The 25,781-nt window shown below is 48.6% G+C and overlaps 1 long non-coding RNA gene across 1 annotated transcript; it reads right to left on the bottom strand.

The window, feature by feature from the left end:
* Positions 1 to 2,128: 2,128 nt before the first annotated feature.
* Positions 2,129 to 22,635, bottom strand: LOC135968801 (uncharacterized). The gene is made up of 3 exons (XR_010583763.1): positions 22,206 to 22,635; positions 6,001 to 6,143; positions 2,129 to 3,727 (listed from the first exon to the last, which is right to left on the bottom strand). It is a non-coding gene; the product is annotated as an uncharacterized lncRNA (long non-coding RNA).
* Between the last annotated feature and the right edge of the window lie 3,146 nt (positions 22,636 to 25,781).

Genomic DNA, 25,781 nt, shown 5'->3' with positions numbered 1-25,781 from the left:
GGGACCTGGGTCACTCCTGGCTCTGTCACAGACTTGCTGCCTGACCTTGGACAAGAGAATTCCTGTTTCTGGGCCTCAGTTTCTTCATATGAAGGCTGACTCATTCTATTTGCACACTGGCTGACCCTGTGTGCCTCAGTTTCTCCACTGGTCAGAGGATACAACCCATTCTAATGACCTCACAATTCAGCATACTTTAATCTGAGTTAAAAATTAATTGGCCAGTTAGGATCACACTTGACTGGGGCACAGACTGACCCCTCATCCTCATTCTGAGCTGACCTCTGAGCCTTACGTGATGGATCACAAATGTGTGTCATGGGTACTGGCCCAGTGATAGAAAATGACTTGCTCTGCCCAGTAGCATGGGCAGAAGTGACGGCACGTGAGTTCTGGATCCTGGGTCTCATGAGGCCTTGCGGTTTTTGCTTTCGCTCTTCTGGAACTCTGCTATACAAGGGAACCTGTCTCACCTACCGGATGATTTGAGGGCACACAGAGGAGAACCAGCGCATGCCATGAACAGTCAGTATCAACTCCCAGGCTGTGAGTGAGGCTGTCTTGGACCTTCTAGTCTAGCTGACCTGTCAGGTAAGTGTAGCCCCATGGCTAAGCTTAGAAGACACTGCCCAGTGAGCCCCTAGAACTGGGAGAGACGCTAAATGGTTCTTTCTCTGAAGACGGTCTGTTGGAATCCCTTGTTACATACACAGTTAGCTTTCGCTGATACACGCGTGTGGAGCAGTCTGGATGCGGCTCGGCCCTTTGCTCTGTTCGGTGCTGGCTCCTCAAGGGCAGGGAGTGTTTCTGTGCCATCTTGTGTCCATTGCCCAGTAAGGGGCTTGTCTTGGAGCTAGTGCCCTGGAAATGTTGGCACGAAGGATGGAAGGAAGGAGAGGTTGGACTTGCCTGCCCGACTGACCAGGGGCATCTGGCCTCTCAGAGGAGCTGGGGAGGTGGGCTGTGTATTAGGAGGAGCACCAGCTCCAGAACCCGCAGGACAAGTCCCGCCCCCAGCTCCACACCCCACAGTCGGGTGACCTTGCACAATCCCCTAACAACCCTGCAATAAACACAACAGGACCTATCTGCAGGATTGGTTGTGAGGTCTAGGGACAAAATATTTAAAAAGAGCCAGCGTAGTCCTTAGTGACATAATTGACCCTCAATAAAAGGCATCTCATACCATAATACTGAAGCCCCTGGATAATGAAAATGGTGACGGTCACCTTTCATTTTGTGCCTATTCCTGTGTTGTGTGCCCTACAGCCTTTATCTCTCCCTCACTCCATACAGCAGCTCTTTAAAGTGGGGATTCCTACCCCTTCAGTTTAGAGATGAGACACGGAGGCTCAGGGAAGTGAGTTTACTCACCCAAGGTCACCTGGCCAACATATGGCAGAGCAGGGACTTGAACCCGTGTTTAGGCTGACTCCACACCTGGGCCTTTATCTGCTCCGCTCTGTGGCTTCCCTGGGGTCAACAGCCCAAGGATCCCCTCAGTGCAATGTCAGATGGGGAATTTGTGGCCTAAGCACTGCTTCCCAAATGCTGTGAAATGTGTCAGAGGTGGTGGCCTCTTGGACAAGGTGGCCTGGAGCACAGGAAGATGAACGGTCCAGCCGGGTTCTGTCCAGGGCTCTGGCTGAGCAGGTGTGGGTAGAAACCTCCACCCATCCAGGCCCCAGCAAATAAGATTTCTACAAGTGCAGATAGGCCGGCTGCCTGTTACTGCCAGAAGCTAAGTTGTTCTTTATGCCATAATAAATCTTGCTGTAGGAGTCAGCGAAAGCAATGATTACTTCTATGACCTCTCTGCTGGTCCCTGATTGGGACGCATTATATATTCCAGGCACCCAGGAGATGGAGCTGTGTCACTGATGGATGCCAAGGCCATTTGCAAGGCCCTCATTGGGAGTGGGGCCTGGCCACTCTCTCTCCCTGGGCTCCAGGGACCTCCCCCTGCTGACTTCTGATGGACAGGAGTTTAATGAGCTTTGGCCTCAACACCCCCATGGCTTTAAGGGCAGTGCAGAAATAATGGAGTCATTGCATAGTCAGGATCAACAGGTTCAAGTCAGGCAATGAATAGCCAGTTGGTAGAGGATGAGGGCTTTGGATGTGGGGATGTGAGAAAGCAAAGCTCTATTCGGCACTGAAATGCACACTGCTCAGTGCCCTCTGTAGACTGTCATATGTCAGTCTCCAGTTCCACCTGTGAGGTGGGTACTGTGATCATCGCCATTTTACAGATGAGGAGACTGAGGCTCAGAGAGCTTAAGCAACTTGCCCAGGTCAGAGAGACAACAAGGTCACACAAACAACAGCAACCAGTGTGATCCTTTGAAAAAACAGGGCAGATCCCGTCACTCACCTACGGAAACCCTCCAGTGCCTCCTGCTGCTGTGTGCATGAGCTCTGCACTCTTGACCATGACCTCTGAGGCCCGCATGTCCTGGCTCCACCCTCTCTGTCCACGTCCCTTCTGCACGCTCCTGCTCACTCCAGGCTCTTGTTCCCCCATCATTCTGAGCTCTTTGCATGGACACATTTCTCCAGTCCTGCATACCTGGCTCCTGCCTGGTGTCCAGTCCCCAGATCAGATGTCCCCTTCCTGAGATGCCCTCCCTGAATACCCTGAGTGGCCTTCCAGCAACCACTGCCCCTGTCCCTTTCAGGGCCCATCCTGTGTCTGTCCCTCATTGCTTTCTCACAGTGGGTGATGAGCTTGTTCATTCACTGGGTATTTGTTCCCACCAGACTGTGAGCGGCGAGAGGCCAGGGCCATGGAGGTCTTGTCCTCCTGTGTCCCTTGCACTAGGCATGGTGCCTGGCACATGACAAGAACTCAATGAGTATTTGTTGAATGAATGAAAGTTGCAGAGCTGGGGCTGGAGCTCGGGTCTGTCTGGCTCCAAAGCCTATACTCTTAAGCACATCATTTTTAGTCCTTGGATGACCACATGGCTTGATGTCATGAGGCTGGATTCCAATGCTGGCTCAGCTACCACCATGCTGTGTGGCACTGAGCAAACATCTGGGCCTCAGTCTCCTGATGTGTCCATGAGGAGGCAGAACTAGGTGCTTTCTAGGAGCTCATTCTAAGTAGGACAGCATCAGGTTCAACATGCCTCAGACAATGGGGCTGGCATTGCTCAGGGGGCCCCAGGCCATTGGCCTAAGCATCTGGTTTCTGAGGCTGGTGGCTTTACGCTGACTTTAGTCTGACGGGCTTGCACCCCAACCCTGGCTGGTCCTGGTGATCATGATAGTGACTGTTGTGCATTGTACCTAATACAGACATTGTTCCTAATCTCCCCAGCATCCTGAGAGTTGTGTATCACCAAGCCCATTTAGCAGGCAAGAAATCCAAAGCTCAGAGAACTGAGGGCAGAGCTCTCAATGTCAGAGCCAGAAAAGATTCAGTCTCTGGACTAGAACTTGGGACTGACTCCAAAGCCAGTGCTCATGCAAACTCAGCAACAACAGCCAGTCTATGCCTGCACCACACCAGCTGTTAGAGGCTGCTCTCAACCCTCAGCCAGGCTGTTCTCCCAAGTCTGCTCTAGCTGGGCTCACCTCCACTGAACCTCACCATCAACAGCCTCTCCAGGCCCAGGGCTGGCAGGTGGCGGGCCTGCTTGAAACACTGCCGGATCATCCTAGCCTGCTGGATTCTCACAGTGAGGGTGGCCTGAGTCAGCGGGAGCGCAGGAGCTGAGAACTCCTTTCAAGAAAAAGGAAACTCATCTAAACTCACCTCCTACTCTCTCCTTGGGGTGGGAAGAGGGACCCTGACCAGAAGTGTCATTTTCTGCTGATTTCAAAGTGAATAATGTGGCTTTCTTGGGCTGTGTTTATTCTCTTAATGCATCCCTGTTTGAAGAGCACTGGGCTCAACGTCCCTCAGAGACAATAGGGCTGGCATTGCTCATTAGTGCCCAGGCTACTGGCCTAAGTATCTGCTTTCTTTCTTTTTTTTTTTTTTTTTGAGACGGAGTCTTCCTCTGTTGCCCAGGCTGGAGTGCAGTGGCGCAATCTTGGCTCACTGCAAGCTCTGCCTCCCGGGTTCACGCCATTCTCCTGCCTCAGCCTCCCGAGTAGCTGGGACTACAGGCGCCCACCACTGCGCCCGGCTAATTTTTTCTATTTTTAGTAGAGACGGGGTTTCACCATGGTCTTGATCTCCTGACCTTGTGATCCGCCCGCCTCGGCCTCCCAAAGTGCTGGGATTACAGGCGTGAGCCACCGCGCCCGGCCAGTATCTGCTTTCTGAGCCTGATGAAACCTTGGGTATAGTCTGAGCTTTGGTCTGATGGGCCTCTGTACCTACTTTGGCAGGTCCTTGCATTATACCTAATGTGGATGTTGTCTCTAATCTTCCCAGAAATCCTGAGAGATAGATGTTACCAAAACCATTTGATATATGAGGAAACAGGCTCAGAGAGGTGAGGTGAATTGCTTAAGGCTACACAGCTAGAAAAGAGCCAAGACAGGGTTAGAAGCCATGTCGCTTGACTCCAAACCATTGCTCTTGTAATCACTGGAGAAATACTGGCAGATCTAAACCTGAAACACATTGTCTGCTGGAAGTTTCTCTTGTCCACGAACCAGTCTGCCCTCTCAACACTCACTCAAGCTAGGCTCAGCCACAGCCACAGACAGGCTTAGCTGAGGCCCACAGTCAAACAGGGTTAAAGGCTGGGCATCTAGTAGGCCTGCAGTAAAAGCCAGCGACTGGACAATTTAATGTCTTGAATCTACAGAGGGTGGAGGTGGCCTGAGTCAGCGGGAGCTGAGAAAGCCTTTTCAAGAAAAATGAAATGTATCTCAACCCACTCCCTACTTACTCCCAGGAGTGGGAAGAGGGAACCTGTCCAGGAATTTTATTTTCTATTGGTTTGAAAGTGGAACAATGTAGCTTTCTTGAGCTGTGTTTATTCTGTGACTGCATTCTCTCTTTGAAGAGGGCTGGGATTGCTCCCCAGGGCTCCAGCCCATGCATGCTCCTTTCCCTAAAAAAGGCATAGAAACTCTTCCCCTTCTAGCCTCTTACCCAATCAACCCTTTGCTCCCTTCCATGTCTGCCTCTCTCCCCCATGACAGTTATTAATTTATTGTCTCTGAGCTCCAAATACATCCTTCATTGCCCTGATTTGTAATACTGGAGCTGGACCCTGTGAACGGTTCTCTTGTGCCAGCTGGAAGTATATCAGGCTTTGTCAGGAGAGGGCGCTAGATGGACACTGTAAGGTGATAGCAGCGGGAAGGCACTTCCCTTCCAGGTTCTGGTCCTCCTTCCATATTTTTGTTTCCTCAGCACAGGAACCAAGGCCCAGTGCTATTACCTCAGTGGCCTGTGTGGACCAGCTCCAAACGTCTTTTCTGTATAACAGAAAAGAACCGTCAGGCTTCACTCTCTCCACCTGGACGTTGATTCTATAGACCAGCCCTACTCAAACTTCACACCAGCCTGCACCTATGTGGGATCAGGTTCCCACAAAGACGGCCATGTCTGCCAACTGAACCAGCTTACTTTCCCTGGCAGGTTTATTAGCCACTGGAGGCTGCATGTTCTCGTGGTCATCACTCCCTCATAGAGGAGGTCTGTGTCAGGAGGAGGACCTTCTGAGGCCCTAATTCCTTGATTATTCACTTTCTCTCAGCCTAGACACAGTAGCTACTTTTTTGCATTTGCTGCTTCTGGGTCTCATAGAGTGTTCTTTTCCCCTTTTTAGTAATTAACTATCCTTTGTTAGATAATAATTCTTTATATTAGAATTTCCATGTTCAGATTATGGGTGTGAGCTCTGCCTCCTGACCGGATCCTAATTGATAAGGAATCTAGAGCAGGAATGGTCCCAGGTGACAGACCCGCAAAGATGAGATTTTGGTAGGTTTCATTGTGCCTTTGGGCTTGAGCACAATGCTGAGTTTCTTGCCAGTGGGAATGAGATGCTCGTAATCTACAGCATAATGGCATCATAACGATGCTATCACCTGTGGTGGATTTTGGTGCAATGCCAGCTGCAGCAAGTGTCTTGGGAACTCAAGTGACTCCTGCACCTGACCATGATTACACCAGTAATGATGCCCGCAAGGACTGTGGTGTGGGATGAATCTTGCATGCACTGGAGCACTTACTAGAAAAAAAAAAAAGACAAGTCGAGGTTATTTAATTGTCAGCTGAAATCATAGTTTGAGGACCACAGAGTTTCCATGTCATCCGTAAAAGAATCTCATATTTCATGTAGCCACAGGGCTGATATTGCTGAAAACCAAACATAAAATTTAATTGTGTGGGTGGCAGAATTTAAATGTCAGTTAAATTTATATCATCACAAGTTTTTCATGTGAAAGTTTGGGTATAAATTAGGGAAGAATGTGATCTTGAAACTTGGAATAGGGACATCTGGTTGGACTCAGATGAAATGGAGAATCCTGATTCCCTGAGGCCCTCCCTTCTTGTATCTGGGGAGGTTAGTTTTCCTTTGTTTGAAAACGTGGTGATAACCTCATATGGGGCAGATGCCTTGAGACAGCATGACCATTATCCTCAGGAGATGCCACAAGCACCCTTTGTTACCACTAGATTCATAACCAGGGTCAAATCTCAGCATGCTCCAAGGGGACAGGTACTCACTGTGATGCAGAAGGAGACAATGCAACAGAAGAAAGGCAAGATTTTGCTAATGGCAAGATTTTACATAATTCAGGGAATATATATGAGAGCTGATTCTAAGGGTGGAAGATAATAATTCTGAATTCATGGATGTGGATTTGGTATTTAATGTGTTAAGTTGTGCAGCTGAAGTTGGCTCTAATGGTTTACTCAGTTGGTTGACTGAAACTTGGACTTGAAGGTGGCTTACATTTAATGAAATTGAAATGCCAGAGGTTCAATGGCATAACGTGTAAGAGGGAATCCAAAGGCTTAAGGAGAGAGGATGTTGGAGTGAATTTATCATGTGTGACCTGCACAACCACTCCCCCAACTATGTTCCATGAAAATTCTCAGAAGACACCTTCTTAGCTAAGGCACTGAGAAATATATTATTGAAAGGTGAACTTTCATCCTTAAGAAACTCTGTGGATGTTCACCTTCATAGTCCAGTTATTACCATAGATTATGCTATCATTCCTATGAACTTCTTGATTTCACGGGTATGATAGCCTCCTGGAGCAGCAGAGGCTAAGTGGGATTGCTTAATAGCCAAAGACAATACGGGTGATGTACCATAAAGGGCAGCAGGAATGTACCTGTAATTAGAATGCCTTGGCCCATAGGGATCTTTGGTGGTGACTAATTGACCACTTTGTCCCCAGAAAGGAAATGGACAGATAGCCTACTAAAGCACTGCTTGATCTATATAACAGAAAAACAAATGAACAAACAAAACTCTAGCACTGGTGCCCAAAACCTGACTTGAATGACTATGTTGGAGTTACGGTTTCTCATCCAATTTCTAGACCTAAAGCAATTCACAGATCAGAGCTTTTGATTTAAGAGGATGCCAGATCCTTTGAAGAAGATTCTTGCAGTAGTGCTATAAGTATATACCATAAATCTTCCTCCAAGCTTCCCTTATTCTAAGTGAAGTAACTCAGGAATGGAAAACCAAATATTGTATGTTCTCACTTATAAGTGGGAGCTAAGCTATGAGGATGCAAAGGCACAAGAATGATATAATGGACTTTGGGGACTCAGTGGGGGAAGGTTTGGGGGGTGCAAGGGATAAAAGACTACATAGTGGGTATGTGTGCACTATTTGGGTGATGGGTGCACTAAAATCTCAGAAATCACCACTAAGGAACTTATCCATGTAACCAAAAACTACTTGTGCCCCCAAAACATTTGAAATAAAAAGAATTTAAAAAAACTTCCTCAAAGCCTTCTCCAAGGGGACCTGTGGCCACTTACTAGAATGACTGCATTTGGGGAAAGAAAGTACCCAGACCTTTGGGGGATTACTAGACATTGAATCTGAATTTATGATAATTCCTGGGGATGCAAAATGCCACTGTGGTCCACCATTCAAAGTCTTGACTTAGATCATCAGATGATAGATATTTAGCCCAAATGTGTTCAGTTGGTCATTCCCCCAGTTTCTGAATGTATAAGTGAAATTGGCAGACTCTCACTGGAAGAGACCCCATTTTGGGTCTCTGACTTACGGAATGAGGTCCATCATGGAAGAAAGTGCCTAAATAGAAGTTTCTGGAACTTCCTCTCTTTGCCATGATTGCAAACTGGAAGCACTTCCATATCCCTGGGGAAATTTCAGAGATTAATGAAGCCTTGAAATATGCAGGGGTAGTGATTCCTATCTCATCACCATTCAAATTGCCTATTTGACCTATGCAGAGGTTGGAAGGGTTTTGGAGAATGACTACATTATTGTATATTTCATTAGGTGTTAACTCCAGTTGCAGCTGCTGCCCCAGATAGAGCATCTTTACTGGAGCAACTCAGTATACCACTTTGGTATGTAGCTGTTGACCCATCTACTGAATTTTTCTCTGTACCAATTAGTGAGGACCATCAAAAACAGTTTGCTTTTACCTGGAAGGGCCGACAGTACACATTCACAGTCTTGCCTCAGAGCCAAGTCATTTTCTCTTGCTTTCTCCTTTTATTTAGACTACAGATAATATGATCATTTTGACATTCTACAAAGCATTGCACTGGTGTACTACATTGATGATGAGCTGATTATACCTGATGAACAGGAAGTAGCAAGCACAACATATGTGAATGACAGAGTGGGAAATAAATCCCACAAAATTTCAGAGGTCTGTCGTTTCGGTAGTTTCTGAGGTTCAGTGGTCTGGAACATGTTGAGCTGTCTCTCCAAGGTGAAAGTCAAGTTGCTGCACATTGCCTACTGCTAAAAAAGAGGCATAGCACTTGGTAGGCATTTTGGATTTTAGAGGCAACATGTGTCACATTTGAGTGTGTAACTTTGACTCATGAGCAAAAATCTCCATCAGGTTTCCAGTCTTGAGTCAAGGAGGTTCTGCAGCAAATTAAGGCTTCAGAAAAAGGTTTTCTACAACGTGGATGATCCAGTAGATCCAGTGATTCTCAAGTTGTCCACAGCAGGTAGGGATGCTGTATGGAATCACAGTTAAGCCCCTAAAGGGGAATCACAATGCAAACTTTCAGGATTCTAAAGTAAATCTATTCCTGTTTATTCAGACACCACTCCCCCGCCCCCACCCCCAAGAAACAGCTTCTAGCTTGCTACTGGACTGTGGTAGAGACTGGATGCCTAACTGGGACATCAAGTGACCATGCAGCCTAAGATTGCTAATTAAGATTCTATTGACACAACTAGCTATAAGGTTCGCTTTGTGTGGCAGCAATCTATCATCTCATGAGAATGATATTAAAGAGACCTCACTTGGGCAAATCTGGAAGGTGTGAGTAAGTTGTATGAATTAGTAGTTCAAACTCCTTTAACATCAACTCCTGCTTCATTTCCTTGTCCCCCTCAAATCATGCCTATGGCTTCTTGGGGAGCTCCTTATGACCAGTTGCTGAACAATGAAAACTCAAACCTGGTTTACAGATGATGCTGTCTGATACACCACCCAAAACAGAAGACTGAGGTATCACAGCCCCATTAGGGTGACCTTGAAATACAGTGGTGGGGGAAAATCTTTTAAGCAGTATATTTGGTTGTCCATTCTGGAATAAGAGATGACCAGAAGTATGGCTCTGCACTGATTTATGAGCGGTTGTTAATGGTATGGTTTGGCTGGATGGTCAGAGACTTGGAAGAAACAGGATTGGAAGATTGATGAGGGGGAATTCTTCAGAACAGTCATGTGGATGGGCTTCTCAGAATGGGTATAGACTGTGAAGATTTGTGTCCCATGTGAATGTTTGCTAAAGGGCATCCACTGCAGTGGAGGCTTTCAGTAAGTAGGTGAGCAATATGACATGCTTTGTGATGATCAGTTAACCTCTTTATTCCTCAGTCCCTATGCTTGTTCAGTGGGCCCATGAGTAAAGTGACTGTAGTGGCAGGGATGGAAGAGATACCTGGGCTTAAAAACATGAACATCCCCTTCCTGAGGACTTCTTTGGACACTGCCACTGCTGGGTGCTCAGTCTTCTGACGGAAGAGACCAACATGAGTCCACAATATGGCACCATTTCCTGGATAGACTGGTCATCTACCAGGTTTCATCTTGATTTCATTGTACCTCTCCCATCATGTAGGGGGCATCGATTCTTCCTTATTGAAATAGAATCATTATCTGGGGATAGATTTTATGTCCCTGCCCGTGATTCTTTTGTCCCTGCCACCATCTGTGTACTCATAGAATGTCTCACCCACCATCATGGTATAGTACACAGAATTGCCTCTTCCCAGTGAACTCATTTCACAACAGAGGAAATGCAGAAGTGGGCTCATTCCCATGGAATTAACTGGTCTTACCACATCACTCATCACCTGGAAGTGAATGGTCTAATTAAAAGATGGAATGGCTTACTGAAGGCTCAGGTGTGGCACCACTTGGGAGACATTGCCTGAAAGGATGCGGTATGTGCTTTGGATCAGACACCATTGTATAGTGCTACCTCCCTCATTGTTAGAAAACATGGGTCCATTAATCAGGGGTGGAAGTGGGAGTGGTTCTATGTCATTCAGTTTTCAATCAAGATGCAGAAAACATATGAAATTAACTAAGGGGGAATGAAAGAGAACTCTAAAGAATACCACTAAGATGAAGGAGAATGTACAAGGCCCAAAACTTAGAAGGAAGAGAGGATCCTCTCCACAGCAGGGATTCAGGCCCTTGAGGAAGGTACAGTTGCAGCCTATTGGATGGCAGAAAATTTCACTGGAATTTCAGTCCAGAGATGGTCTCATGGTGGGCCAACGTTAGTGGACATGGCTGCTGAGATGCTGATGAAATTCGGAAGCTGCCTGTGAGGGTTTCTGTTGAACTTGCTGGGAAGCCAGCTGGAGCACTGGCTGCCAAGAAGTTTCTCAGAGTATTTGGGGTGGGAGGATAGGAAACCATTTTTGGGAAGATAAGTCAAAGTCAGCTGGGGCTTGTATAGATCCTGCCTTTGGGAACCCAGATATGGGAGGGCTGCTGCTATCACCAGCGGTGTGCTCTACCGAGTGTCCTGCACACCACCGAATGCAAGAAGAAGCCAAGTACTCTGGAATCAGAGTGTCCAACATCCTGTCAGTGCCATCTATTGACAAAATCAACACCATGCCAGCTTGCAAGAGAAAATGTTCTAGTTTCACAAGCAGGCCATGAGGGTTGGATTTGGAACTCAGAAGCAATAAATGAAAACTGGTACAGGCTCCTCTCGTTATTATTCTTAATCACCCACTTGGAGAATGTTTGCTTCTTGTCTTTGTAAATTTGAGCTCTGCTGGCTCAGATATCTTTGTTCCTAAGGCAAAGATGGGGGGAATCCCAGAGAACACAACACTGGTTCCAATGAATGGAAGGATGAGACTGCCTCTAGCCATTTGGGGTCCTTACATCACCTATCAAACGGGCGGATGAAAAGGGTTACTCTATTGGATGGAATGATTGATCCTGGTTTCCAAGGAAAAATTTGATTGCTTCTACACAATGGGGACAGGTGGGCTATGTCTGGAACTCAGGGGATTCTGCGGGGGTGCCTCTTAGTACTTCCATGCCCAACTGTAAAGGTTAATGGGAAACTTCAGCAATCCAAAAAAGGCAGGATAATTGAGGGCTCATATCATTCAAGAATGATGTTTTGACTCACTCTTCCCGGTAAAAAATCCCCAACTAGCTGAGGTTCTGGTTGAGGGTAGTGGAAATTCGGAATGAGTAGTGGATATAAATTATGGCCTTGTGGTCAGTTACAGAAATGAGGACTAGAGTAGCTTTGCATATTTTCTCATTTCTTGTTATGTGTATACATTTATGACTATGTTGTTTCCTTCTCTCTCCTTCTGTTGGTATTATTATTTTTCTTTTTTCTTTCTTTCTTTCTTTTTTTTTTTTTGAAACAGAGTCTTGTTCTGTCACCCAGCCTGGAGTGCAATGGCGCAATCTCGGCTCTCTGCAACCTCCGCCTCCCAGGTTCAAGTGATTCTCCAGCCTCAGCCTCCTGAGTAGCTGGGACTACAGGCACCTGCCACCATGCCTGCCTAATTTTTTGTATTTTTAGTAGAGATGGGCTTTCACTGTGTTAGCCAGGATGGTCTCGATCTCCTGACCTTGTGATCCACCCGCCTTGGCCTCCCAAAGTGCTGGGATTACAGGTGTGAGCCACTGAGCCCGGCCTATTTTTCTTTCCAAACATTATTTCAGGTCAGGGGATACATGTGCAGGTTTGTTACATGGGTAAATTGTGTGTGGCAGGGCTTTGCTGTACAGATTATTTTGTCACCCAGGTAATAAGCATGGTACCCAATAGGTAGTTTTTTTGGTCCTTACCCTCCTCCCAGCCTCCACCCTCAAGCAGGCCTGGGTGTCTGTTCCCTTTGTTGTGTCCATGTGTTCTCCCCATTGTTATTTATGTACCAGTTATTGGAGGTTAACTTTACCATATGGCCTTTAGGAAACAGAATATTCAGTGTGACTGTGCTGATTTTGAGGAGTAGTTCATACAGCTAGCAAGGGGTAAATGATGTTGGAACTATGTATCTCCTTATTTTGAGGCAAGGGTGGGAACTTCCTTATGTGTACAAGGACAACTGCTCTCCTTAGGTGGAAACACAGAGTTGCCTTGTTGTGAATGGAAGTTTAAAAGTGTGTAGAAGATATATATGGAAGCTGATAGTCAAAGGCAAGGACTGTGATGGTTCCACCGATTGTTTCTCAAGTCCACCCTTCTGTGTCCTGCTTTGTGTTACTGGAGCTGGACCCTATAAACATTTGTTTGCAGGCTGGTGCAATGTTAATCTCTGTCAATAGAGGGCAGTGGAGGGGTATTGCAAGGCAATAGAAACGGATGGTATTTTTTTGTTTTTTTTTGTTTTGTTTTTTTGTTTTTTGTTTTTTTTGTTTTTTGAGATGGAGTCTCTCTCTCTTGCCCAGGATGGAGTGCAGTGGCGTGATCTTGGCTCACTGCAACCTCTGCCTCTCAGGTTCAAGCAATTCTCCTGTCTCCGCCTCCCCAGTAGCTGGGACCACAGGAGCACACCACCACGCCCAGCTAATTTTTGTATTTTTAGTAGAGATGGGGTTTTACCATATTGGTCAGACTGGTCTTGAACTCCTGACCTCAGGTGATCCACCCGCCTCAGTCTCCCAAAGTGTTGGGATTACAGGCATGAGCCACTGTGCCCGGCCGAATGACATTTCTTTTCTGGTTTTGGACCTCCCTCTGTTTTGTTCAGTGTGGGAACTACCCAGGGGCACTCCCCTCAGCAGCCATCAGGGATCAGCTCTGCTGCACTCCCAGGCTAGGCTCTCCTCAACTGGCAGCCACTTTTACAGACCACAGCCACACCCGTAGTCATTGCCAGAAGTAGTAAAATCCCCCTCTCTTGTCGTTTCTGTGTTCGAGAGTCCTTTTTTTATCCCTGTTAGTAGTTAACCCCCTTTGACTAATGAACCTTTTATATTTTGTTTTGTTTTGTTTTGTTTTTGACATGGAGTCTCGCTCTGTCGTCCAGGCTGGAGTGCAGTGGTGCGATCTTGGGTTACTGTAACCTCCACCTCCCCAGTTCAAGTGATTTTTCTGCCTTAGCCTCCTGAGTAGCTGGGACCACAGGCGCACACTACCACGCCCAGCTAATTTTTGTATTTTTTGGTGGAAATGGGGTTTCATCATGTTGGCCAGGCTGGTCTCGTACTCCTGGCCTCAAGGAGTACTCCTGGCCTCAAGCGATCTGCCTGCCTCGGCCTCCCAAAGTGCTGGGATTACAGGTGTGAGCAACCATGCCTGGCCTCATGAACAGTTATTTACATTACATTTTCCATGTTCAGGTTACTGGTGTGGTCTCTGTCTCCTGAATAGTCCCTGTTCACATACTCTCCACCCTGGCATTTGGCCTTCTTGCTGCCTCCATCTCAATCAGATTTGAGATGAAGATTTGGCCTCCCCCTTGTTCTCCTCTTGGCCTTTCTCTTCACCTCTGCCTCTTTCAGATCTGTCTTGGAAAGTCTCAGTTTCTGTGCGAAGATGGCGAAGATGAGGATGTGGCATCCTCCCAGCATGCCTCGCGGAAAGGCCAAAGCCTGGAGCTGGGAATCAGGATGCCTGGGTTCTAGGTCCAGCTCAGCTTCTAACCTATGTCCTTTGCAGGCGGGGGAAGTGAAGAGAGCTTGTGTCAGATGTCTGCTTACATCCAAGCTGCTGTAATGAGCTGCAAAGGCTTTCTCCCCACCTCAATTTTCATGATGTTCTGTGATCCTCATGACAACCCTTCTTGTGGGCTGGCTGGATAGATCTTATCATTATTATTCCACTTACATTATTATTCCAATTATATTATTGTTATTCTGATTAATACAGTGCTTAATGGGGGCAATTTTGCTTCCCGGGGGCCATTTGGTTACCACAATATGGTTATGCTACTGGCATCTAGTGGGTAGAGGCCAGCGATGCTGCTAAATATCCTATAATACATGGGACAGCCCCCCTTCCCCCAACAAGAAATTGTCCGGCTTGCAATGTCAGTAGTGCTGAGGATGAGAAGACCTGAGTTAATAGGTGTAGAAAGAGAGGTCCCACAAGGGGAGGTGGCTTGCCCAGGGTCACACAGAAAGGGAGCAGCAGAGCTTGGATGAGAACCCAGGCACTGAAACCCCCAGCCCTGGTCTTTTCAACCGTTCCCCATTCTTCTCCCAGGTCCCAGGGTAGGAAGGCACTGGGAAGCCAGTGAAACCTCCCCCGAGGGATTCTGTGCCTGCAGGTGGCTGACATTCTCCTCTCGCCTACCTGCCTTACCAACCCCCAGCCACTTGCCAATGCAACCATCTGCTTTCTCAACTCCTGAGCTGCCGGGAAGCTGCTGAGAAAACTGCACTCAGTGAGTACTGGCAACATCGCCAAGGGGTGATTGCCAACGTCGGCGGGCTCCAGCATCACCCATCGTTTCTGCCACCTCCCTGTCATCTGCTCCGACCTCCCTTCCCTTCAAGGACTATTCAGATCCTCCACCTTTCTTAAGCTCTGCCCTAGTCCCACCATCAACTCCTTCACTCCCAATAGTGACCTGACTTCCTCAAATACTCCCTTCTCTCCTGAACCTGTTCTCAGCCAACTCGGGAAGAGGACTCTTAACCTTATCTCAGAACAGACTCTCTCCTCCTCTAGTTGAGGGCCAATCTGTTTCATTTCTTTCATTTCTTCCCCTCCCATCCACATACTGTTTGTACTGCCCAGATGAGCCACTCACCCTGCTCACTCCAGCTGCAAACCTCCTACTCACCTTCAAACCCAGCTCAGATGTCAGCTTTCCTAAGATGCTGTAACAGATGTGGTTGGTGTCCCCCTCCCCTTGGCTCCCTGAGTTCTGCGGCTACAGACCGTTCTGAGCATGCTGACAGCTTCCCACCTCAAATGCCTGTATCTCTTTCTCTCTTTCTCTGGCACCTGGAGAACTTGCTTGTCTGTGTGGCAGGTGTCAGCTAGGAGTACAGGGGACAGGAGGAGTTAATGCCTCGAGAGGCGGTGAACAGGGCCCACTGCCCCTTGAGTCATGAGAGTGGACTCTGGGACGTCTTCCACGCAGGCCTCAGAGGCTCCCCAGCAGGACTGAGCCCCGAAGCTGCCGTCGCTGTAACCCACTGCTTAGTTCACGCTTCACTGACTTTTCTCTTTTCCCGGCTTAGTCGCTCTGTTTCCACATTTTATCTGAGAGGGATTCCCTCTCAGATAAACTATCAGCACTGGGCCCTTGACTCAGGGCAAGCTGTTGAAATTATCATTTCCTGGGGTTGCTCACATTGGAAGCAGCAGGCGGTTCTTCCATGTGCTTCAAAAAGAGCACCTTTTGCGGCAGCCACCCTGAGACACACCCCTGTCCCCCTAACCCTGGAGGGAGTTAACTGCTCCCTCCTCCCGTTCCCTGATGTCTGTTGTTGTTACTTGACGCAGAGTTTCTGTCTCTTGTTCCAGACTGTCAGTCCCTGAGATAAAGGCAAGCTCTTCCCCACCTCTGTGTCCCTTTAACCTGGCACGTCATCCCGGCACATCAGTGGCCAAGAAATGTTTGCTGAGTGAGTGAGAAAGGGAATGGGTGAAGGGGACAGGAGTCTCCAGGGCCACCCATGGTGGGTGACTGGCCCTGTGAAGCAAATTGTCCCATGGATGTGGTCCTCTGAATCCCGCCTTCTCCTCTCTGTCAAGGGGGCCTATCCCTGCCCGCCCCTGCCTCACCCTGCCGTTGACCCCCGTCCTACCCGCTGTGATGCAGTCTGCCTGGTGCAGGCCAGGAAAAGTCTCCAGACAGGGGAGTGGGCGTCTCAGCAGGAGATTCTGGCTCTGGCTAAATGAAGGTCACAGGAACCGAGTGAAATGCTGTTATAATGCGACGTAATTCAGTGCTGCCTTCCAGGAGATGTCGCTTTGGAGGGATGGATTTGTCCCAGCTGGACTCTGGGGCACTTTCTGAAGCACACGGAAGAACTACCTGCTGCTCCCGATGTGAACAGCCTCAGAAAATACTAATTTCGACAAATCAACTTATTCAGGCCAAACGCATGGACCCAGTTTCCAGCAGGAGGAATTACAATCCTGGCTGAGGAAGTGAAGCAGCTGCTGCGGAGCCAAGTGGCTGTGCAGGCCACGTCCAGCCCTGAAGCCCCTGGGGAACGGGATGCTCTGAGCACAGGTAGCCGAGCAGTCAAACTCAGTGCCCTGGTCCCGTGAAAGACCATTTTGCAGATGAGAAAATAGGCCTGTGGCAAACTGAGGCAAAGGAGCCTCAGTGCCCAAGGTCACACACATTGAGCCAGTGGCAGAGCTGGAGCCCTGAACTGAATCCAGATAGCTCTGGCCCCACCCTCCCCCACGGCTGTGAAGAGCAGGCAGTGAGACTCGTGCTGAAATAAAAACTAAAACAACCGACATCGTGACCGACTCACAGGTTGGGCCTGCCCTTTTGTTACAGACACTGGCCTGCAAATGAGAGACTCTGGGATCTGATGCTAGTTCTGCTCCTACCTTCCTCTGTGACCTGAGTTTCCCCATTCAAAGGGCATAATGCTCTGCTTCCCAGGATGCTGTGAGATCACATGAGGTCCAGAAGAAACTCTTTGGCACACTGTGTGAAAGTAAACCTGGGAACAGCGTTATCGTCACCCACACACCTGCAGCGATGGGATGCTGAAGACAGGGATGGTCCCTCCACTGAGCTGCTAGAAGTGAAGGAGAAACCAACGCATCTTTTTCTAGGCACACAGCTCCGAGCCAGGGGAGGGGCCTTAGGGTGGGTTGTAAGTCTGGAGGCCTTGGCCTTCCTTCCTCCCATATTGTAGGGGTGTCTCTGAAGCCATATTCCCCTTGCTGTCCCAGCAGGTGACATGGAATCTCAGCTCTTAAACATCCTGGCTGCAGAGGTTTGGCAGTGCTGGGCTGGGGGCAAATATCTGGGGAAGAGAAAGAGAGAAAGAAGAGGTTTACAGAGGAATGGGGAGGAAGAAGAGGAGGGTGAGAAGAAAAGAAGGAGGAGGCGGGAGAGGATGAGGAGGAAGAGAAGGACAAAGACAAGGAGACAATGGAACATTTGGAGGAGGACTGTTTCCATTCTGTGGTACAAAATGCAAGCAGAAATTGTGGGCTCTAGAATCAGAAAAATCTAAAATCAAAGACTGGCTCCACCACTCAGTATTTGGGGGACCTTGGGCTAATCATTCAACTGTTCTAAACTTCAGTTTTCATATCTGTAAAATGGGGATAAGAATGGTGTCCATTTCTTAGAGATAATCTTGGCAAAGCATTCAGTACTATGCCTGGCCAAGAGCAAGTCCTCAATATGCAGTAGCTAGAGCGGCAGCAGAAGTGGAAAAAGGAGCTGTAAATCTACAAATGTGTGTGTTCTGGGAGAGGCTGGAAAATCCATCCCACTGGAAGATAAGAGGGCTTGTTCATACAGATGAGCAGATGGATTTGTCTGAGTTGAGAGAAGTCTGAAGAGTCACAGAAGCCCAAATCACACATGCAAAGGAATGTAGCTAACAAATTTTACTGTGAGGACAACAGTTTATGTACCAATGGTGGCTAAATTGATAAATATATAAGAAGCTGAGGCCGGTGCTATGGCTCACACCTGTAATCCCAATACTTTGGGAGGCCGAGGTGGGTGGATCACCTGAGATCAGGAGTTCAAGACCAGCCTGGCCAGCATGGTGAAACCCCGTCTCTACTAAAAATACAAAAATTAGCCAGGCGTGGTGGTGGGCACCTGGAATTCCAGCTACTCAGGAGGCTGAGGCAGGAGAATCACTTGAACCCGGGAAGCAGAGGTTGTAGTGAGCTGAGATCACACCATTGGACTCCAGCCAGGGGAATAGAGCGAGATTTTGTCTCAAAAAAAAAAAAAAAAAAAAAAAAAAGAAAGAAGAAGAAGCTGAAGGCCAATTTCATGTCACTAGATCACTCAGGAAGAAATGTACATGAGCAAATGACTGTCATGTCTCCTGTTAGGGAGACAGAGAGGGCGATCCACAGTGAGGGAGCACTGACTGTATGGCAGCCACACTGGGGCACTCACTGGGGTCAACAGCAAATGAGGTGCAGCAGTTGAAACAACATGAACTCAGTCCCACAATGGGTGAGTAGTGGAGCCTAGACTCCAACCCAGCTCTGCCTGCAGCCAAGGTTCTGAGTTGGCCAACACCATGTCTGAAGGCTGGATGTTCCCAGGCCTGTAAGGCCCAGCAAGACTGGGGAATAGAGCAGCCCAAGACGGATGGGTATAGACACTACAGGTGCAGGGCCCTTCCCTTTAGTCATGATGGGCCAGACAAGAAGTTTAGCTAGAGACCATGTCTGCAAGCCCAGGTTGGCTGTGCTGAGCTGCAGGCTTTCCATCTTCTTGGAACTGTGAAATGCTTGCAGGCTTTCCCCTCAGCCCCCACCAAGACAGGCACCCCCACCCCTGCACATGGAGACTGGAGCTTTCTCTTCTTAGCAGATGCTACCTGGGTGGTTGTGACTACAGGGCTGTGGGTGGAGATGAGACAACTCAGGATGTACACATTTTTGAATTGGGATAAAATACCAGCTAAATATTTGTCCTAGGTTTTTCCTCTTAAGGAATTGAATTATGAGATGCCAGTTGTTTTAATATGAGCTGTGCATCATCACACACAGAGTCTATTACATGCATAGTGAGCCGCACACATGCATACAGAAGCAACTACACACACAGATACACACCCACACACACAAAGAGGAGATCCTGGAACTATTTTCCTAAGGGACCATTTTCAGGGCTCACTTCAAGAACACTGAATGGTTCTTAGGAAGCAGAGAAAGTCTCCAAACTCAAGAAAATGTTTTTCCTAGGACCTGTGAATGCTACACATGATAATTGTCCTAATCTGGTTCCTCTAGGTCCTCTCTCTACTCTCCAGCCCTACCTTGCCCTGAGGATTATTACTTCCTTAGCCCTTGGGGTGCTCAGCTTTCTGGGGTCTTCCTGAGCCGCCCTCCTTCATCTAGCTTCCAGAAGGTGAAGACAGAATAGAAACTTTAAGGTCAGAGCTCATCTGTGGAAATGGATTAATCCAGTTTTAGCACCATGGACAGCCCCCACCACCCCCAATTTCTTCCCTCCCAGTATTGGAGGAGGCTGAGGTTCCATTTTGATAAGTTTGGGAAGGAGAAACTGGGAGCTTCCTGCTAATAGCATTAGGACATGGGGACATCCAGGTTACTGAGAGGTCTGCATCCAGACAGGGCTTCGTCTACTCCAGCCACAGGCTCATAGGTTCTTTGAATTCTCCAATCTAATATTTCAAAGCCATGCATATTTTGCCCTCTGTGATATATCCATGATTGTTTTAATATAAAATATAAAATAATGGGCATTTTCCACACAGAGGGATGATGTCCTGTACCCATGTTATGGCTTCATGTATCTCTGGGCACACTGCCAAAATTCCTCTGGGGTGTGTGGTGTGAGGTACACTGCCCACGGAGTGAAGGCCAAGATCCTTGACTTGGAATTCAGCGTTTTATGTTCTGGCTCTTAACTTTTCCTGATCATCATCCACCACTTCCTCATTTTCCTCCTCTATTTTCATCCGTGCCCACCCTCACATGTCACACAAGATTTACTGTCCCCTCACAAACTCCCTACACATACAACAGGGTCGCGTTGAGCCACTGACCCACCTCCAGGTCTCTTTAGACTGAACCCTCTCCCCATGGGAGAAAGTGGGTCTTTCCACCCCTGCCTTCCCTGCTCCTGCCTGTGAATGCAGACACACAGGTCCTCGTCCTCTGAGCAATCCGAGGTTCAGCCCATGCCACCCAATAGGGCAGAGGAGTGGCTCTGCTGTTTTAAGGAATAAACATTAGCTGAACCCCATGGTTTTTATTTTCTTTCTTTCTTTTTTTTTTTTTTGAGACTGAGTCTAGCTCTGTCGTCCAGGCTGGAGTACAGTGGCCGGATCTCAGCTCACTGCAAGCTCCGCCTCCCGGGTTCACGCCATTCTCCTGCCTCAGCCTCCCGAGTAGCTGGGACTACAGGCGCCCGCCACCACGCCCGGCTAGTGTTTTATATTTTTTAGTAGAGACGGGGTTTCACCGGGTTAGCCAGGATGGTCTCGATCTCCTGACCTCGTGATCCACCCGTCTCGGCCTCCCAAAGTGCTGGGATTACAGGCTTGAGCCACCGCGCCCGGCTATTTTCTTTTTTTGAGACAGAGTCTCACCCTGTCACCCAGGCTGAAGTACAGTGGCACAATCTCAGCTCACTGCAACTTCTGCCTCCCAGGTTCAAACAATTCTCCTGCCTCAGCCTCCTGAGTAGCTGGGATTACAGGCACCTGCCACCATGTGCAGCTAAGTTTTGTATTTTTAGTAGAGATGGGGTTTCACCATGTTGGCCAGGCTGGTCTTGAACCCCTGACCTCATGATCCTCCCGCCTCGGCCTCCCGAAGTGCTGGGATTACAGGCATGAGCCACCATGCCCAGCCCATTTCTTTTCTTTTCTTTCTTTCTTTTTTTCCTTCCTTCCTTCCTTCTCTGTCTCTTTCCTTCTTTTTCTTTCGTTTTCTCCCCTTCCTCCCTCCCTCCCTCCCTCCTTCTCGCTCTCTCTCTCTCTCTCTCTCTCTCTCCTCTTTCTCTCTTTCCTTTTTTGACAGGGTCTCCCTCTGTCTTCCAGGCTGGAGTGCAGTGGCATGATCTCGGCTCACTGCAACCTTTGCCTCCTAGGTTCAAGTGATTCACCTGCCTCAGCCTCCAGAGTAGCTGGGACTACAGGTGCTCACCACCATGTCTGGCTAATTTTTGTATTTTTAGTAGAGACAGGGTTTTGCCATGTTGGCCAGGCTGGTCTCGAACTCCTTACCTTAAGTGACCTGCCTGCCTTGGCCTCCCAAAGTGCTGGGACTACAGGTGTGAGCCACTATGCCCAGCCTCATTTCTCTTTTTGATTTTTGTCTCATAACATGGGCTCCTCATCATTGCTCTTCCTCCCTCAGCCCTGCCACAGACACCAGTGAACTAAGGAAAGAGTTTCAAATCTTGCCCAGGTCAGTTGCAGCCAGAGAGTAAAGGGTTGAGCCTTTGGGGGATTTTCCTCACCCTATAGTCTAATTGTGGCTCAGTGAACCTTCAACAGAGATAGAGGCTGTGTGCGAACTGAGGCCTCTGCCTCAAAGCCTCCATGTGAAATCTTATCCTGTGAGATTTCCTGCTGCTCTAGCATCGGGCCAGGGCCTCCAGGAGGCTGTTGGGGTGGACAGAAGGAATTGCAGCTGTTCCTGTCGGCATCATGAATGGCCCTGATCCTGGGAGGTTAGAGCAGGAAGGTGCCACTCCCACACTGGTCAACAGCCCCATGGACACCTGCTGTATGCCAGGCCTGTCCTGGGCTTGGGGGCCACATGTATGGGTTGGACATTGCCCTTTCCCTCGGGGAGTTCACAATCTATGGGCTGGTGGATGAATCACAAATTTGGCCCAGAGAGTGGGCGTAACTCAGCCCAGGTCCCACAGCCAGACAGCAGACAGGGTTGGGACAGAGCCCAGGGTTCCTGACACCCCGGCTGCCCGACCAGGACTTACTGTGCAGGTGCCAGGCCAGCAAGAGGGGTCGGGAGATGTTTTCCAGTGCAAGACCCTGACTTGTGATAAGCCTACACAGAGACAGAATCAGAAGTAAAGGGACTGGACCCACAGAAGTGCTTGCACCTGCTGGCGGCTCCCTATCTCCAACTCTTATCCAATTCTGTACTTGAAAAATGGCACCGCATCAGTTAGGACCTGAAAACACCAACAAACGGGCTTAGGCAAATTTGGTAAGTCAGCGGCACAGCCGACTGAGAACTCCAGAGCGAGTGCTCCCCAGTTGCCCTTTGATCCTGCGTTCAGGTTCGGGCTCCATCTCTCTGGCAATCTCTCCTCTCTCCTTCTCGACTATTGCCCATCCTTGCTGGCCCATCACACCCTCACTCTGCAGCGATCAGAAAAGAGCCAGTCGCTTCCGGGAGCTCCCTCTGAAGAGAGGGACAGTTCCTGTTTCCCAGAAACCCCAGCAAACATCTCCTCGCCATTCATTGGTCTGAACTGGGTCATGTGCCATTGCCAGAACCAATCACTGTACCCAGCAAGATAGGCTTGACCGACCGGCTTAGGCCAATCAGAATCCGGCCCTGAAGCTGAGGGTGGGTCATTCAGGGCTTGTGTTGAGAGGACAGGGTAGTTCCCTGAGGGAGGGTTTGTGTACTTGGTGGGAAGTGGTGACGTGGGGGCTGGGGAGGCAACAAAGCCCTGAGATAGACGCCATCGCCATTGCCTGAGATCATGAATATGATCCAGTCAATCAGAACTCCCCCTGCTGCTTCAGCCCTGTCTCCATGTCTCCTTGGCCTTATGGCCAAGCCCTCTGCTTAGTGGCATGGAGTCCCCCTTCCCCATACTGGCTCATGACTCCATTCATTTGCCCTTGCTGTACCCTCCATCTGGGATTCTCAGCCCCCAGCCTTTACCCTCCTTATCTTTTAGATCCCAGGTCAAGCTTCACCTTTTGCAACTTGAAAATAAATAATCTCTGCCTAAAATAAATAATCTATCCCTTCCCACAGCACCTCGCTCCCACCACCATCATTTCCAACACCGTTATGGTCAGGTTTCCTAATGCATCCCCGCCTCTACTTTCCACCTGCTATCCACACAGAGCTGCCAGTTCCTTGAAGGTTTGGCTCTGTATAAGACTTAATTAATTTCTGTGTTCTCAGACTCTGGGTACTGCCTGGTTTAAAGAAAGAACTCAATAAATATTTGTTGAATTAATGAAAATAAGTTTGTGTTGAAGACATGACTTATTTGAAGGTGTTTGCATTTTAACAAATGGCAAAGCCTCAAGCCATAGGAATGGAGCTCCAGTGGTAGAATTTCAAGCACCAATAAGCTGGGGACAGAAGCTCCCTTTAATGCTTGGGGGAGGAAATGGCTGTCTTGGAAAGTGGAATTTTCTATTCATGCCTTTTCAGTGCAAAGAACAATCACGTTGTCTCCTGAAAACAAATGTGTTTCCCTTTGGCTGTCTGGTGGGAGGAAACTTCTCTAGTCCTGTCAGCTTTCCTGCCCTGGTTCTGGTTGAGAGAATGTTCCTCCTGACATCCCTGTGAGTTATGTGGGTGATGCCCTGGTTGACCTTCTCAGCTCTCTGACCCCCTAGCCCCCAAGCCTTGCCCACCAGTCTGTCTCGGTGGGGAGACCCCAACGTTAGTTGGGAGTTTGAAGAAGCCTTGTTCTGCAGCTCAGGCATTTCCACGTCAAGCCCATTGGCTTGACTGCTTCTCTCCAGCTGACCTGAGGCACATCCTGACCATTTGTGCCCTCCTTGGTCCTCTAGTCAAGCCCACCTCATGCCCCAGCTCCACACACTATGCATGCTCTCTGCCCTCAAGCTCATCCCCGCCAGTCTAACCCAGAATTCTCCTCAGCAGCACAAAGCTGGCTGGGTCCCTCCCAGCTGGAAACCCTTCCCAGGCTCCCAGTGCCCTCAGCTCACAGCCCATGCAGAGGCACAGATATCAGCCAGATGCACATCATGAAGTACCTGTCCCTACTTTTGCCCCTGCCCTTCTCCCTGTCTAGATGCCCTCCCCTCTTCGTTGATCTGGTGAGCTGTTACTCGTGCCTCAAGATCCAGCTCCAATATCCCCTTCTTAGTGAAGCCCTCCCTGCTTGGCCTATTTCTGTCTTGGCACACGTCCCCCGGTCTGTCTCCTCCACTAACCTGTGAGCATACCTGGGTCAGAGGCCAGAGTGATTTCTGTCTCCAGCATCAGACAGCAGAAGAGGCATCAACTTGTGTTTGTAGAGGGTTAAATGAAGGATCAAACTTGCTACTGTTACAATAACAGCAACAATTGTATCTTTTATTTTGGAACATACACTGCACACCAGGCACTGTGCTAGGCAGTTTGCCTGCATTTGTCTGCTATGACTTTACAAGCCTTTCTGAGTTTGGTACAATTATTAGGTGCATTTTACAGATGAGATACAGTGTGCTCAGAGAGGTTAAGGGGCAGTCCAAGGTCACACCATGAAGGAGTGAAAGGGCTAGAACTTGAAATCATGGATGTCTGGCTCCACTTGCTTCATTTACTGGGGACCTACTATGTTCCAGGTGCTGTTCTGTGGTCTGGGGATACAGAATAGGCCAAGTCCCTGCCTTTATGGATCTCACATTCTAGTGTATGGTGTAGGGAGGGGACAACAACAAATGAACATATAACAAATGCCAGGGGCTGATCAGTGCTAGATAGTGGGGACATATTACTTTGCTAGGGCTGCCATAACAACACCACAGACTAAGTGGCTTAAACAACAGAAATGTATTTTCTCATAGTTCTGGAGGCTGGAAGTCCAAGATCAAGGTGCTGGCGGGGTTAGTTTCTTTGGAGTCTCTCTCCTTGGCTAGCTACCTTTGTGCTGTGTCCTCAAGTGGTCTTTCCTTTGTGTACACTTTGATATCTGTGTGTCCTAATCTCTTAGGTCTTCATTTTTGACTTAATCACCTTTCTAGAGACCCTATCTCTAAATGTAGTCACATTCAGAGGTACTAGAAGTTATGGCTTCAACATGAGTATTTTGAGGGGACAAAAACAATTTAGGGAGTCAAAGAGTGATAGATGGGGGTTGGTGACACTTTAGGGGACATCTGAGCAGGGATGGGAATGAAGTGAAGGTCAAGCCCTGCTTACAGCTGAGGGAAGCATACTCCTGGACAGGAGAAACAGCCTGTGCAAAGGCCCTGGGGAATAGCAGAAGGTCACTGTGGGCAGAGCTTTGTGCTGGGGAAAGGAGAGGGGATGAGGTCAGGGGGCAGTGGGAGCTGAGGGGGCAGATGCATGCGTGTTCCCAGAACATCCTTACAGAACTTAATGGCTCAAATGGACTGACTCTTCCTACCCCTGGGAGTATGTAGTTCAACACCTGTGTTGTGCAGAAGGGGAAACTGAGGGCCAGAATGGGAAAGGATCTGTCCAGAGTCACACAGTGTGTTGATGTTGGACCTCCTGCCTAAAGACTCTGCCTTTAGCAGCCCTCTCTCTGGGGAGGTGTGGACGGGGCGGCAGCTGGTGCAGGCAAAGCTCTGCTGAGAGGACAGATTCAAGGATTGGGATTATC

The sequence above is a fragment of the Macaca fascicularis genome, chromosome 1 (assembly GCF_037993035.2).
Source record: "Macaca fascicularis isolate 582-1 chromosome 1, T2T-MFA8v1.1".
NCBI classification, from domain to species: Eukaryota; Metazoa; Chordata; class Mammalia; order Primates; family Cercopithecidae; genus Macaca; species Macaca fascicularis.
This window is presented reverse-complemented; position numbering and strand designations above follow the sequence as displayed.